Below are 18145 nucleotides of genomic sequence, written 5' to 3' on the forward strand. Positions count from 1 at the left end.
GTGACAAAAATCTTTAAAAAAACACTTTAACATATCGAAATGCTGTTTTTTTTTTCTTTTTTGGTTTGTTTATTTAAAATTTCCATTGTCTTGCGGAGAATGTCCTGCCTTTAAATTGAAAGCATATTTATTGTATGCTGTTGTTGTTTCGTTTATTTTTCTTCTTCTTTTCCATCTATCGTTTGAATGTCAGACCATAACAGGACAGCATAGATTCTATAATTTTGCTGTATGTTTTTTTCGCATTCCTTTTTTTGCTTTCGGTTTCTTGCTTTGAAAGCCCCCTACAGCATTTTCAATAACAGACACAATATTACCAATTTTCTTGTTTTCTCTGCGACAATACCTTCTTCTCCGGCTACAATGTATATCTGTTTTTCTTGTTGTTTTCTTTTTTTTTTTTTTTTCTTTTTTTATTGAAGACAGAAATTTTATTTATTTTTCAAATAAATGAAGATGTCTGTATGAAGCAGAAAAGCCAGTGAGATTTTGTTCATGGATAGAATGACTTGACGAAAGACACATTGAAGCCTATTGTTACAGTGTTGATGAAAATAATAGCAAAATTAATTACAAATTTGACGTAGAGTTCAAATACAGTCAAGGGCAAAACATGCGACGCTTCTCTTTCCCAACATAGGTTACAAGTCTCAACATCCATTAAGAATTCGAAATCGAATTTCGCCAAGAAAAATGATAATATCATTATACCCTACAACACTATGTGTTGGGGGCATTATAAGTTTGATTGGGCCAAAAATTATGTAACATCTCGAAATATTTGTTTCCCACATAGGAAAGTATATTTGGATCTTCCTATCTCGCCGAGTTGAGCCGATCTAGCTATGTATGTCCGTCCGTCCGTCTGTCCATGTTAATTTGTAATCACTCTACAGGTCGCAATTATGGCCCGATCTTCACGAAATTTAGAATGGAGGTGGGGCTAAAGCCAGAATAGAACACTATTGCTTTTGGAGATGATCGCATAATATCTAGGAGTTGAAATGGACCAAAAACTGAAAATTTCCTTATTTTGCAGTTGCTCTACAGATCGCAATCGCAGCGAAAGTTAACATGGGACTAGTGCTTAGCCCAATTTTGATGGTTATCGGGTAATATTTAGTGGGTGAAATATACTATAACATTTGTGTTAAATAAAATTCAAATTTTCCATAAACTGCGAATATTTTTAGTCCCGGCGAAATCAAACACAGACGGAAAGGTCAATTCTGAGCGTTACGTATCGGATATATGTAGCGAAATATATACAATGTGTATATACAAAGGGAGGGGATGTTAGCTAGAATGGTTATATCTCAAGAATGGCTGGACCGATTTTGACAAAGTTTGTCAATTTGGAATGCCATCTTGGCATAAAAGGATAAAATCTAAAAAACTCACATAAAAAGATGCCAATAATGATGTTAATATATATTTTATAATATTTTGTGAATTTTTTTATTTTTCCATATTTTTTTATCGCATGCGATTTTTTCAAGTTGACTTATATATATTATATATAATATTGAAGTATACATTATGTAATATTTTTTCAACTTGCAACACAGGTTGGGATTATTATATACAGATTGCAATCATCGTCTGATCCTCACGAAATTTTTCACAAGAGTAGGGTTAGGCTCAGTAGGGCTAGGCCTATTGTATTCAAAGATGGTGGAATGGACCAAGAACAGAAAAAAATTCCTGATTACACAATTGAAGCCAATCGACACCCCTGAGAAGAGAGTTAAGGACAGGGAAGAATTCTAGCATTTTGGATGACCATTGGATTATATTTAGCTGTAAAATGGACCATAACAACTAACAGCACGATAGAGTGCGTAAATATAGGGCAAATGTCCAAATGTAAATGGACTTCTAATATATTGTGGTGTTGTAGGGTATCACATGGTCGGCCCCGCACGAATATAGCCTTTGCTTACTTGTTTTCACTTAAGTTTATATGTACTTCAATTTCCTATATCAGCGAAAGATTGCACAAAATATTCTAAAATACACAAGCATACACCCTGTCTGAGCAGGGTTTCGGTTTTTGGTACCAGATACAGCCCAGAAATATCTCAGTCAAATTTTGTCGAGATCACACTTTGATATGGCTCAGGATTATTGTGCACCAAATGTATAATATCAGCGCAAATGGACCAAATTTTCGCAGTTCCGATTGAAATTAGCAATTCAAATTTGGTGAAAATCGGTTCAGGTATAGGTATAGATCACATAATTTCATCGAGATCAGTTCGGATTTTTATATAGCTTCGATATACATTTTCATCAGATTTTACGGTTATTGACAAAGAGGTCAGCTGAAAATGTGCACCTTCGGTTGGCCACCAAAACTCAAGCGCCGGCCATGGTGATGGTTTGGCCGCCAAAACCGATGGTCGCTCTCCGCTCGTGTCAATCGACCGTGGCATCAGAATAAATGCCGAATATTATCGAGAAAATGTTCTGGAGGGTGTATTAAAGCCTTGGTCACACAAACATTTTGGCCGCAGACCTTGGTCATTCCAACAGGACTCAGTACCATCGCACTCAGCACACGCCACCCAAGAATGGTTACAAAATGAGGTTCCTCGCTTCATTTCAAGCGCACAATTGCCATCAAAATCTCCGCATACCAATCCATTGGACTATTGTGTCCGGAGTATTTTGGAAAGTAAGGTTGGCACTAAAAAATACCATAGTGTCGATCACCTCAAACAAGCGCTTCGCCGGAAATGGGTTAAAGGACCACAGTTTGAAGGCCATAATTCGTGCCAAAGGTGACCAATTCGAACATATCTAAACTTATTCTATAATTTGATGCTATTTCCGACATTTTTTGCTTTCATTCGATAAAATTTAAAAAAAATTAAAAATTATGGCTTTTGGCTTTGTTGCAGTTTTTTTTATCTCACCCTGTATATCGTTAAAATACCGAATATTTGTAGGTAACTTTTATAGGGTGTAAGATCCTTTAGAATCCGTTTTTAGTGTATAATGAGCCATAAAATAATCTGTCCTGAAATCTCAAAACCCACTTGAGATTTTTGATACCATCCACTTAGAATTTCCTAACTCCTAAATTCGCTAAATTAATCGATATTGCTTATTGTCGCCCGCATAACGGTGAATGTATATCATAAAAATATTTTTCATTCTCATTTTTTGACGTATTTTTACGCGACTTCTTCGATTTTTCCTTTTTTGTGAAGAAACCATTCCGGAAGGGTGTGGATTGTCAAAATCTGGCAAGCCGTCCTTGAGGTATAACCGTATTAACCAACATAACTTTCTTTTATATGCACAGATTAAATTAACTAGAAATGAAAACAAGTAAGCAAAGGCTACAGCCGTGCGGGGCCGACCATGTGATACCCAACAACACTACAATATATTCGAAGCCCCCTTATATCCACATCCATTTTGGAAGATTTCGTTTTTGAAATAATGTCAAAGAGACCCGCCCAGAGGTTACCCTAAGTTTTTTTGACCCGGAGAATTTGGCCAATATTTACGCACTCAGTAGAGTTTTTAAGTAATCAAAAAAATTTCACACAAAAGTTGTGGTCCATTTTACAGTCATCCAAAATGCTAGACTACTTCCCTGTCGTTAACTCTCTTCTGATGCGAAATTCCGTGTCGATTAGTTTTCAATTGTGGCCTATAGAGAAAAAATAATTTTTTTTTTTAGTCCAAAATGTACATCTTAAGAACAATAGGCTTTAATTCTGACCCCAACCCTACCCACATGCAAAATTTCGTCCATTTGCACCTCAAAATGTACATCTTAAGAACAATAGGCTTTAATTCTGACCCCAACCCTACCCCATGCAAAATTTCGTGAGAATCGGACGATAATGGCGATATGCATATAATACCCTCAAAACGTAGTGTTGGGGGGTGTAAAAATTTAAAAAATTTACAATTGAAAATTGTAAGTCAATCTGAAAAAATCGCAAGCGATTAAAAATATAACAAAAATTGAAAAAAATCGTGGTATTTTTTTCCGCGATACTCATAGATATTATTGTTTTCTGGCAAGAGACCATTTATGGGAATTGTGAAAATCGGCCCAGCGAATCTTGATTTAAAGGCAGAATAAATAAGGTAAGATCAATTCTTTTAAATATATATTGTACCTATTTTACAATATATTCGATTTCTTGGCTATTAGCATCACTGTAATGTTCAGAAGTGAGCTTTTAATATATGTGGGATTTGGCTGGGATTGAAAGTATTCGCGGTTTAGTGGAAATTTTCCTATTTTCTTAAATAAAAGTTAGGGTCTATATTACACACTAATTATTGTCCGATGACCGCCCAAATAGGTAGGCTTCTGCCCACTCCTAAATTCTAACCCCGTGTAAATTTTCGCATCGGTTGGTTCATAATTGGGGCCTGTAGAACAACTGCAAAATCATAAAATTTTTCTGTTTTTGGTCCATTTTGAACCCTAAATATCGTGCGATCATCTCCAAAAACAATAGGGTTCTATTTTGACCATAACCCCACCTCCATTTTCAATTTCGTGAGGATCGGTTTATAATTGCGACCTTTAGCTTGATTACAAGCTAAATTCTAACCCCTAAATTCTAACCCCGTGTAAATTTTCGCATCGGTTGGTTCATAATTGGGGCCTGTAGAACAACTGCAAAATCATAAAATTTTTCTGTTTTTGGTCCATTTTGAACCCTAAATATCGTGCGATCATCTCCAAAAACAATAGGGTTCTATTTTGACCATAACCCCACCTCCATTTTCAATTTCGTGAGGATCGGTTTATAATTGCGACCTTTAGCTTGATTACAAATTAACAAGAACAGGCGGACGGACCGATATACATAGCTAAATCGAATCATCTCGGTGAGATAGGAAGATTCATATATACTTTCCTAAGTGGGAAACCAGTATTTCGAGGTATTTCATAATTTTTGGCCCAATCAAACTTATAATACCCCCAAGACATAGTTTTGTAGGGTATAATTCTATTTTACTTTTTATACCCTACACCACAAAGTGGTCAGGGTATTATGTCTTTGTGCATTTGTTTGTAACAGGCAAAAGGAAACGAGATAGACCCATAGTTCCTTTTTGATGATCAGCATAGAATCACATTGTGAGTCGATTTATGCATGTCCGTCCATCCGTCTGTCCATGTATTTTTGTAAACAAAGTACAGTTCGCATTTATTGCCCTATCCAGATAAAATTTTGCACAAATCATTTGCTTGGCCCAAGGACGAACCCTATTGAAATTGGAGATAATCGGTCAAAATTCAGATATAGCTCCCATATATATCTTCCTTCGATTTGCCTTTTATTGTGCACCAAACGTGTAATATCAGTCCGAATAGTATGTAATTTTGCATATACACCCAAATTTGGCCTGAAAATAAGTATGCCAAATTTGATCGAAATCGGTTCAGATATAGCAATAGCTCCCATATATATTGTTCATCCGATTTGTTATTTTTGTCCTCCGTAGCCGTAATATGCACTCTGTAACAACAATATTTTGGGGAAATATATCAAATACATCTCAGAAATACATTTGCTAAATTTTATCGAGATCGGTTCAGATTTGCATATAGCTCCCATACATAAATTCGTCCGATTTACCTTTTATTGTACACCAAACTTCTAATATTAGTCCAAATTGGATAAAATTTGACACTTGAGGCACAATTGAGTCTAGAAGCTGGTATGTCAAATTTGGTGAAGATCGGTTCAGATATAGCTATAGCTCCCATATATACTGTTCATCCGATTTGTCATATTTGTTACCCACAGCCTTAATATGCACTCCGTAACAACGATATTCAGAGAAATATGTCAGCTCAGAAATATCTTTGCCAAATTTTATCGAGATCGGTTCCGATTTCGATATAGCTCCCATATATATGTCTTTCTCCGATTTCAAATTAATTGTGCACCAAATGGGTAATACAAGTCCGAATTTAAAAGATACAAATGCTTCGGCATATTTAGCCCTTTGAACTTTGAATTATAATTATAATCATAGGGTGTATGATTGAATTCTCCCATAAAAACTTTTAATTGTTATGCGCAGCTCCACTAAATTAGCAAAGTGGTGTAGGGTATCATAAAGTCGGCCCCGACCGACTTTAAGACTTTCTTTACTGGTTTACTGATGATTTAACATGTTTCCAATCCAAAATCTTCTTTTATACCTTGCATATTGCAGTATGATATATATATAAATACATATATATATATATATATATATATATATATATATATATATATATATATATATATATATATATATATATATATATATATATATATAAAATTTTAAAATTTGGAATTAAGGTATTGGTCCCATAAAACTCTTATATCTAAGTTGTTTTGGAAAAAAAAAAAACTATACATATGTATTAACTATTTTCACTTGTCAAAAGTTAGTCAAAATAACCCACACAACAGAATAATCTCTCATCGATCAGATTGGCCAAAGTAGTAGTAGTAGTAGTAGTAGTGGTAACACACAACTTGAAGGCATAAGAACTTAATTTTACCAATCAAAGGAATTGAGATTTTCCAAACGATGTTTTCCTTTCAGCCACGACCGCCAACACCATTACACACTACGTGATGTTATTTTGTTCTCGATATTTTTCTCCTTTTTTTCTGGTTATTGCTCTGGGTGGGCAAAGCGTTTTGTCCACAGGGTTTAAGGCCGACAACAATTTTATTTTCTTCTCCTCTTGTCCCCTCTTATTTTTGTTGTTGTTATTTTTTTTTCAAGAGCATACAAACCATATTTTTCTTCATTTCTTTCTATGTCCTTTTTTTCACCACCAATAGATTCCGATGCCGAACAATGGCTGATGACAATGATGATGATAGAGGTTGCTCAAAGGCATTGGTAGTGTGTCCTGATGATGATGATGATGACGTTGTGTGATGAAGATCCTGATGACGTTGACGAATATAACGTACAAGAAAAATAGTAGGAAAAACAACAATGCCAACGACGACTATGTCTGCTACCAGAACAAACAAACGACTTTGGCTAAATTGCTACTGATTGTTAAATGAGAGGGCAAAACGATAATACCACCACCACCACGAACAACAACAACATCAACGGCGACGATGAAAACAAAAGCACCACAGTTTCAGACCTCATGTGAGATGTTAGCAGCAGGGGTGGGAAAATACATATATTTGCGGAACTAACTATCGAGAGGAAGGCGCAAAATACAAAACGGACGTAAGAATGCGACACTACGCCACACGCAGTCATCAACTACCAGTCAGTCACACACTCAGTCGCACCACATCGCCCAGGAGGCGCAAAACCTGGAATTCGTTATGCGGCATATTTGTTAGACGAATTTTACTGTTGTTGTTGTTGCTATTATTGTTTTCGTGTTTTTAGATGTTTTGATATTTTTTGTTTTGTGATATTGGCAAAGAAGTTAACGAATGGTCTGGGGGGTTAATTCCAGCAAATAGCAATAATAATAGCGTTAACCGAAACAAACGCAGATACACACCGACCAACACCAGCAAATCCAACACCAAATCAGAAAATATTGCCTGAAAAGTGGTTGAATCCTCGAAACTAGAAGTTGTGTCTGTCCTTCCTCAGGACTATTTGAAATATTACCATTAGAGGCAATTCCAACAAAACCATCACCAGCAACGACATCAAAATTGCCTCCTACAAGTCTACAGTTGTCACAGCACGACCGGGAATGAGTTATGAAAATGGCATAACAACAGGCAATGAAAGAAGTAGAAAAAAAAACGAATAGAAAAATAAAACATAAAAAAAACAAATCAATCCATATTTTATTCAAAAATTGCTGTCATAATGAATTTGATGGAAATTGTTTGTTGTAACAAAACACAAAACACACCAGCCATGCTGGGGTCAGGGAACTCCCACGGTTTGGTTGACATGTTTCTTGTCTTTGCTTTATTTTGGAAGGGGCGTATCGCTACAAACAAATCATAACAGACGGTAGGTTATAAATGTTTAGAAATTATTCAAGGCACCCGGGTTAATCCTATTTATCCACATCATTTATTATTCGAAATTGTGGGGCTGTGGAATGGGGGAGTTTTATATTTTTTTCGTTGATGTCATGGATTACAAATTAGGGAAAGGCGGAATTAGTTTAGATTTGTATCTATTTTTTTCAAATGTCCTTTGAAGAAAAAACACACCCTTCTATAAAAAATATTTTTATTATAATTAATCATTTTTGGATTTTTCTTGGCCCATTTTCACAGTGATTCGTTTTACTGGCCAAACCCTAACATTTGACATCTTCGATTTCAGAAATGTTCATTCGAAAACACTTTTCGAAAAAAATCAAAATTTTCAAAAATTATGGTAGAAAGTAGCACTACATATAGAAGTCACATGCATCGGCACTTTAAAGGTGAAAATCGTAAAGCAAAACCAGTAAGGAAAATTTACAAGTCGGCCGGAGTCGACTATATGATAACCTACTATGCGTATTTAGTAGAGTTCCTGTAACAAAAAAAGTTATATTGGATCATACCAACTATGAACCTTATTTGAATGCGTATCATGGCTTTAGAGTAGTCACGATTTGAGAACTATATCCAACTCTGAATCGATTTTCCATAATTTAGACGGAGGCTTTTGTACCTCCAGTACCAAATAACATTACTCTATTGTGCATGATATGACTTCGTTAAGGATTATATTAAAAAATATTTATTGGAGCAATGGAAATACCGGACCGAGTTTCACCAAATGAAAAAACTCGATTCAATATAAAAAATCTATCCAATTTGGGCCGATATTACATATATCGTGGACAATAACCGCAAAATCGGATGAAGATGTATATCGAGGGAATATAAGAATCTGAACCAATCTCGATAAAATTTGGCATAGGTATTTTCAAGCTGTTTATGATGTCCGGTATTAAATATCATTGTGGTAGAGAGAATATTACTTATTGAGGGACTTTAAATCCTAATTAGGATGAAGCATATATACGGGAGCTATAGCTATATCTGAACCGATTTTCACCAAATTTGATACACTTCCTTCTAGACTGCATTCGTTCGGATGTTCCAGAATTGAGGTCATTTTAACTGATATTGTCCATTTGCTGCAAAATTAACCCGAATCGGTTTGAACCGATTTTCATTAATTGCTATAGGTTTCGTCCTGGGCCAAACAAACATTGTTTTGAAATTTTCATCTCAATCGGATAATTAATGCGACCTGCATTTTTTTCACAAGAATACATTGACATGCGGACGGACAGACATGCAAAAATCGACTCAGATCCTAAAAAAAATAAATATGGTTCTATACTACTACTATACTGGTTCTAAGACATAATACCCTTACCAATATGTGGTAAAGGGTTAATGATAACAATAACTATGTTTCCTCCTTTTGAACATTTATTGAAATATTCGGATTAATATTACGTGGCATCCGTGCATGTCCCTAAACAAAACTCTATTTTCTTTATTTATGAATATAAAAAATGCATCAATATTGCCAAAAAAGCGAAAATATTTCTTAATTTTACCATACAACAATATGTGTTGGGGGTATTTGATTGGGGCAAAAATTATGTAACACCTCGAAATATCGGTCCCCTATAAAGGGAAGAATATATGGATCTTCCTCTCTCGTTAATATCCATGTTAATATTATCGCAAAATAATTAATTGAGTTGAAATCGACAAAAAGGAAAAATTTCCCAATTTTTCAGCTGCTGCTGCGGAATTATAGACCTAGAGGTTAGGGCTGGCTAGAAGTCAAACATTTTGTTTGGTCATCGGGAAATAGTTTGCGAGTAAAACAGGCATTAAAAATACGAAAATTTTCACTAACCCGCATTAAAATGTGACTTCTGACCGTTACAGTGGTACTGATAGATAAGATCTACCTGCCAAGATGTACCCGATAGCAATTCAGGTCGGGTTATGGTCACAATAGAAACCTATTGTTTTGAAGATATATATTTTAGGGTTCAAATGCACCAACAAATTAAAATTGTCCTGATTTTTGCAGTCGCTCTACGGGTCACAATTAAAAACCAATCGAGACAGAATTTTGTACGAGGAGTGAGTTAAGGATAGGACAGAAATTTAGCATTTTGGATGACTATTGGATTTATTTAGCAGGTAAAATGGACCACTATTCTTATGTGAATTTGATTTGAATTCCAATCAGCACGACAGAGAGGGGTAAATGTAGAGCAAATGCCCCGGCCAAAAACCAAAGGTAAAATTTGTGCAGGACTATATACCATCGTATTAAAAAACTTGAGTAAAATGGGTTTGGACTACGACTATAGCCTTTGCTTACATGTTCGTGAGTAATTTTAATCAAAATTACAACCTTTTGTGGGAGGTATCAGAAGGAGTAGGTAGATATTGAATCGCTACAAAATATTGAGATATACGAAGTGTAATAACAAAATCCCTGACCTGTTTCCTTTGTTATGAGAGTTATAATTACTCAATATTTTTACCCTTTGTGGTGAAGGTACCAGAATGTGTGAGCTGATTTCTTCCATTTCGGACACAAACGGATACTTATTTTGCTATTTTAAATGTAAATTATTATAATTATTATTTTTTTTTTTTTTTGCAAATTATGTGGAGATTATTGGTACCAGATATCAGATACAGCCCAGAAATGCGTCCGCTAAATTTTATCAAGATTGGTTTAGATTTGGATGTACCTCCCATAAATACCTTCCACCGATTTCGAGTTAATTCTGCATCAAATGGCCTCCATCAATGGAGTGTTTTTCGGACGAACGTTTCCATTTGGTGGAACTCGGTTCCGATATATATTTTTAATGTAATCCTTCTCGAAGTGATATCAAATATTGTTTAAATCTCTAAACTTCATATTGAAAGATTTAATTGAAACATTTTGAATTGATTTTAATTAAATAGAATATTTAATTGTGAGCAATTAGGAATTGACAATTGTCTGTAAACAAAGGGCACTTAATTGCCATGAAAACACACTTAAAACAATTGACAATGGTACGAATGGACGACCAATTAAGGCATTTTCGGCATTACATTGGAAAATATTTATTCGTTTCACCTGACTTGAATCAACTCATTTTATAAGTAGCATGTAAAAAATCCATGAACAAAAATTAATCAAAAATTATTTATAACAATGTGTCACTTAAGAATATATTATATATTTCTAAGCATATAAAATACTTAACACTCCATTTAGTTTTTTTTAGTTCACATTTTTATTAAATCAAAACTATTTCATTATGAATTTTCATCTAACTATCTGTCTGCCTATAACATATCATAAAAAATTGTACATTTTTATTTCGTTTATTTACGATGCCAATTTCAGACACTGATAATTTGGCGCCAACAACAAAACCCATAACAATATTCATTCATGTGTAATAAAATCTTTTTTAACATGAATTCATATTTCCCTTCTAACACCAAAGGCACAAGGTATATTGGGAGGATGTTATGTATAGATTTGTAAACAAGGAGATGAAACTATAGAGAGAGAAAGAGGGAGAGCAAGGCACAATACTGGGAAGAGTTTAACACAGTGTTGCCGTTATATTTTCAATTGTTTAGGTGAAAAAGTAAAAAGAAGGTATGACCAAGAGTATGATTATGACCGTACTTAAATCAGACAAGTACGCAAAGACTTCGGCCGTTCGGGACCGATCATTTGATACACTACAACGCTATAATATAAAGGATACAAAATTGGAATTCTTTCATTCCTCCGTCCAAATTTCTAATAACATGTAAAAATTCGGTATCGATTATTTTAATTGTTAATTGTTACCACTCGACTTGTTGGTCCATTTCAACCCCTAAATATTTTGCGATAATCTTCAAACCAATAGGCCTCTATTTGGAACCTAACCAAATCCACATGCAAAACATTGTGAGGATAAGACGATAATTGCAACCTGTATAAGATATCCCCTTCCTATCCCCATGGTGTTGTAGTGCATACAAATTATTACAAAATACATATTTCAATTTTGTAAGTGAAATTGAAAATATTTCATGCGATATAAAATATGATAAAAAATATAACAATTGTAACAAAAAATATTAAATGTTTTATTGGAATATTTATCGTTTTCTGTCGAGAGTCCATTCTGAATTGGAGAGAATTATCAAAATCGGTCTAGCCGTTCTAGCTGAAGGCGTTGTAACTTACATCCCACTTTTCTATTACATATAGATTGCACATATTTTGCTAGAAGTGACCTTAACGTGTACTTGTGATTTCGCTGGTATTCAAAATATTAGACATTTCATATGTTTGTACATAATGGTCATGGTCTCTTTTACCTTTCTTTTTTTTTGGTGCACAAAAGTCATGTTCTATTTTACACTACACATATTATTCGATGATCATCCATAGGCGTCTACCCAGCCTTAAACTGTAGCACCATGCAAAATTCCGAGTAGATTGGTTTTTAACTGTGACATCTACAGGGTTGCCCATATTCGACGGACCTTTGGGCCCATTCCAATCGATGAGGCTTGTCCGCAGGCAACATTCTTTGCGTCAATTGAATTTTGTACGGGAACAAATGCAAATCAATGCGAATAATCCGTTGTAAAGTGGACCGAGCCATGCCCAACTGCTGAGAACGGCGTATTTGGGATGTTCTTGGGGACCTCTCAACACTGGCTCGTACGGCAGCGATATTCTCGTCCGATCGCCTTGATCGACTTTTATATGGCCTCTTCGGATTAGAAAGAGCCTTACCAGTCGAAAATTTTTCGTATAAACGCTTAATGGTGTTCTTAGAAGGCGCACTTCTCACATTTTTTAATGTTTTAAAAGCACATTGAGTTTTCACAATTGACTTCTTCTTTTGAATGTAAATTTCAACTATTTCAGAGCGCTCGCGTGGCGTGTATTGGTTCATGGTAAAAATCTGCTTGGACTGACGCTTCAAACGCGGTATGTCATTAAGCGACGTGACATCTCTGTCAAAGGTTATGACGTTGCCAGATGGGTCCGTCGAATATGGGCAACCCTGTAGAGCAACTGTGTTCAGAGACCGTTAAAGGCAGTTTTAAACCATTGCTACAATTCCATTTAAAGGGAGCTTTAGAGTATGTTTTAAAACACGTAAAAAAACAGTAAATTTGATCGGGCCGAACACCCTGCGCCATTTGGAAAAACTTGGAAATAAAAAAAAAGAATTTTGAGATTTTGTGTTAAAATCTTAAAAATACCGCATATAAGGAGTTGCCGTTATATTGGGGACTATATACATACGTGGGATCTATACGAAATTTGAAACAATTCTGGTGAATAATATCGCTAAAATCATCCATATACAGAATATAGGGAGGTACCGTTAAATAGGGATATACGAACACTTGGACCTGTATAGACAATTTTATGCCACAGGCTGTAGTATCCGTTACGAACTGCAAATACGAGATTTCAAACAATTCCGGTGAATAATGTCACTGAAATCAGCTAAATAAAAAGTAAAGAGTGATGTATTAAGGTTACACAAAGACCTGGACCTGCATAGGAAATATTCTGTCGCAAGCTGTACCTATTAGGAACTTCAAATACGAAGCTTGAAACGATTCCCGTGAATAACAAATCCTCAAACTACCGCATGTATAGGGAGGTACCGATATATGGGAACTATACCTAAACGTGGATCTGTATTTTCAACACCAAAAGTCTTGCAGAACAAATACACAGCTTAGTAAAATATTATCAGTGAAATCAACAGACGGACAGACAGGCGGAAGGACATCGTTAAATCGACATCGAATTTGTGGGGTCTAAAATGTTTATTTCGAGGTGTTACAAGCGTAATGTCAAACTTAATATACTCTCCATACTATTTAGGAGGGTATAAAAAGGAACAGAAAAACTCCGTTGTTGTCTCGATCTTGGGTTAAAAATTTTCCAAAATATTCTTCGTATTTTTATTTTCAATATTGCCGATATTATTTCAATATTGTGGACCTATAACGCACAGATTTCTCCGTAATTGTTCTTTGTGTTCCACAGTGTTATCAATGTGGGTCTAATTTTTGGTACAGGTCTAAAACCTGATTCTAGATTTTGTATTTTTAAATTGATTTGAAAAATTTGAAAATTACCTAAAATCAACATTGTCCAAGAAATCTTAATCCCAAAATTTAAAAAAAAATGTGTAAGAAGGTGAATATGACTCCTATATTTTGGTTTTCTATTTTAACTCTGATTTTTGAAAAAAAAAAAAAAAAAAAAACTTTTACTACTGTCAAAGGATCCGTACTTTTCAGCCTATTTTTTTGGTAGAAAAAGAAAAAGCTGACATTTAACAAACCATTCGAACCAATTTCCAAGAGATAAATGTTTTCGACTACATTTGCATTTACGATGGCAAGCCAAAACATTTAGCCCTTATTTTGATTTATTCTCATTTCCTCTCCATAAAAAACACATACGGAGTGCCAGAGCTTTCACTCTTATACCATATAAATATTTCTGCTGAATATGTTTATACGCCATACCATGTGATTAGTGGTGAGTTAGTTGTTGTGTTGTAAGTTACAGCGGAAAGTTCAACGGCAGTATAACACCCAAATCAATAGGGTGTGTTAAAGGATAAACAAAAAACGGAAAACACATGCGACACACACGCACACAGAGAGTTGTACAGGACACAACAACCTTGAAAATATGTGAGAAAGAGAGAAAATGTTTAGAGAGATTGTGAAAATAATAGAGAACAGGAAATGTCCTGGAATTGCAAAACAATGTAGAGAGTAGTGTAAATTCACAGAGATGAGAGTAAGAGAGCCAGAGAGGAATTAATTTAATTTGGATTTCTGTGTGAATGAACGAACAGTCAACCATGTTGAGGAGAATGAATAATTGTGTGATGTCTTGATTTTATTTAAATATTTAGCTCTTAGATGTGTTGGAGTATAACAGTTTAGCTGGTAATGAGCTGAGGTTGTGTGCAATTTAATTAAACATTTGTCTCATATTAAAATGAGTATAACAGTTTTTCTGCTGCTATTGTGCTGAGGTTTGAGGTTAAACATTCCTAACGAAAGCCCGGAAAAATTTGTGTTAGTGTATAACAGTTTTCCCACATTTGTAACTCTCTCTCTCTCTCACTCTCTTGGATGATTTCTCATCTTCTCTTGCTCTCCATTTACGGAGTTTCTGAACCAAAACCCATACGTTTCGGAGTATCATGTGTTTCCTTAGCATGGCGATTTCTATGCCTTTGAGTTTTGTCATTTGTTTCTTATTGGAAGAGCACACGCACGAAAAAAGAGAGAGCAATGTGAGCACAATTTTTGTGAGCAATGTTTAGTAATTGTAGTAGCAAAAGGAATTTTTTCGGAGACACACCATCAGCAGCAGTAAAAAAATCACTGAATGTGCGGCATGATTTGAAATCTAGTCTATTAGCGCCTTTCATACACAACACACAACGATGTTGTGTCGTGTGCTGCAAAAGTGAAATAGCAAAAAAAAAAATTAAAATATCTACCAAAAAAAGCTAATAAAATTTATTTGTGAATTGAATCGAAATGATTTTTTGGAAGAAATAAAAATTTGGAAAAAGATGAAAAAAATTATGGAAAATAAGTGAAAATAAAGAATGATTCAAAAAGTATAAAAAACGAGAAAAGTGTGTGACAAACAAAAAGTGAACAAAGGATGTTCTATTTACCCAACCTAAATTTAATTAAGGGGTAATAATCAAAAATAAAATAATATATGTAGTTGTGGCTATTTTTCGAAAAAATTGGTTAAATAATTTTTGGAATAATAACAAAAAAAAAGGTCTACGCGTAATGTCTTAATGTTTGGCAAATACCAACCATCTGAGGTCAGGATTGTCACCCCGGCGCCGTATTGTTTTATGTTACAAACATCACCCTCCATAACCCTGCTCCTGCTCATCCTCAACAACATCAGCTTCCATAAACCAATGGTCAATCAACTTGAGGTTTAGTATGGGACTAGTTATGAGGTTCCCTTTTGACTTGTGCCACTTGAAATGGATTATAGTTTGTGTGAGTGTATGCGTGGTATTATTTTAAGGGTATGGCAGAATAGCAACAACAATGAAAACAAAAGAAAACACAATTTTAAGTGCTGTGTTTGTTTTTCTAATTGCAAAACCGGAAAACGTACAAATGCTATTATTTCACTTTCCCGGGGTGGGGTTAAGTGCAGCCATACTCCAACATCTCTAACACGCTGACTGAAACAAATTATGATGGATATTTGATTGACATCAACTCCGACATGTTGTCTGTCAATGATTGTTGCAACTCAATAAAGGAAGGATGATTTACCAAAAAATAAATGTTGGGGGTAAATTTAACAAGCTGTGAATGAAGTGGAAAAATGCATGCAAGCGAGTGGCTGTTTGCGAGATTTTAAATTGTGTGTGTTCGTGTGTTGCCCTCCTTTTAAGTGGTGAACGTTCTTTTTTTCTCCAGCATTTTGTGGATGTGGCACATCACTTCCAGACCATACCACGAACAACCACATAACACAATAATGGTGTTGGTGGTGATGTTTTTTTTTTTTCTGAACGAAATTCCTCTTTATCGCTGAGAAAAAAATGTGCGAAAAAATATTTTGCGTTTGACAGAATTGATGGAATGAAAAATAAAATCGAAAGGAGAAAACTTTCTCAAGGGCATTGAAAAAAAAAAAGAAAAATAAAAAAAGTGAAAAATATAAAGAGAATTTAAGAGTAATGGAAAACGTGCTATTTTATGGCAAAAAATTTATGACAACAAATATGAGATTGGTATGAGAATGTTACAAAAGGAATGAAATATAATAATAATCGAAATTTAAAGAAAACAATAGCGTTAATTTTAACAATAATTACTTAATTACAAAATGCATTGAATACAAATACTGAAAATTACAAAAAAGCAACTATTGAAACGGTCCCATCTGTGTTTCTAACAGTAAATGGATAAAAATGAATAAAGGCGGTTTCTATATAAATTAAAGGATATATTTTTCATCAAAAGACCATATTAACGAACTGCAAATTGGGTGACAATCCTGGCTTAGGTTTGTATTGCAATAATACTTGTATTTGTATTGAAATATTTGATTCATGATACATTGACAACAATACCATTCCATTATAATTGGATTTATTTCACTCCGTTAATTAAGTATTAAATCGGGGAGGTTCTTTGACTGACATTTTTGATCCACAAAGGAAAATATGGATTCGAAGAAACATTGTTTTAGTGACCAACATACTGCAATCTAAGGATTTTGCAAGGATCATCAGACTATGAAACATCTTTAATAAAAATATTTTTTCAAAGGGTTATTAGACGTGGATTCAAAAAAAAAAAAACTATCATATTTTTTCAAAATCATCTTTTTAAGAACCATCAGACCAAATTGAGTGAATGTTTTAAAAATATATTTTCAAGGATTCTAGAATATTAGTACGAAACAAAAACATAATGGAAATTTTTTAAGATGTAATTATACCCTACAACACTATGTGTTGGGGGCATTATAAGTTTGATTGGGCCAACAATTATGTAACACCTCGAAATATTGATTACCACATAGGAAAGTATATATGGATCTTCCTATCTCGCCGAGTTGAGTCGATCTAGCTATGTATGTCCGTCCGTCCGTCTGTACATGTTAATTTGTAATCACTCTACAGGTCGCAATTATGGCCCGATCTTCACGATCGGTGGGGCTAGGGTCAGAATAGAACCCTATTTCTTTTGGAGATGATCGCATAATATTTAGGGGTCGAAATGGACCAAAAACTGAAAAAATGTTGGATTTTCATTTTGAATTAAACATTTGGTAATATTTCTAAAGCTAACAAAACTAAGTAGTTAGGATATCAGGATATCATATACAGATCGCATTTATGGCCCGATCCTAACGAAATTTTGCATGGGGATCAGATGAGGGTCAGAATAGAACCCTACTCTTTTTGGAGATGAGTGCCATATATTTAGAGGTTGAAATGGACCAAAAAAACTTCAAAATTGTCAGCAGGTCGTAATTATTGCCCGATCCTCACGCACATTTGAATGGGGATTACGGGCATTGCAAAAAGCCTAGCAGTTTGGATGGCAATCCAAAAATA

The 18145-nt window shown here is 34.6% G+C and overlaps 1 long non-coding RNA gene across 1 annotated transcript in view; it reads left to right on the top strand.

Annotated features, from left to right (window-relative positions):
• Positions 1-15457: 15457 nt before the first annotated feature.
• Positions 15458-18145, top strand: part of LOC109612211 (uncharacterized) — a 92843-nt gene continuing 90155 nt past the window's right edge. Inside the window, exon 1 of the long non-coding RNA XR_002194389.2 lies at positions 15458-15737. This is a non-coding gene — a long non-coding RNA (uncharacterized LOC109612211). The remainder of the gene's footprint in view (positions 15738-18145) is intronic.

This window comes from Musca domestica, unplaced genomic scaffold, assembly GCF_030504385.1.
Source record: "Musca domestica strain aabys unplaced genomic scaffold, Musca_domestica.polishedcontigs.V.1.1 3, whole genome shotgun sequence".
In the NCBI taxonomy this organism is placed as follows: domain Eukaryota; kingdom Metazoa; phylum Arthropoda; class Insecta; order Diptera; family Muscidae; genus Musca; species Musca domestica.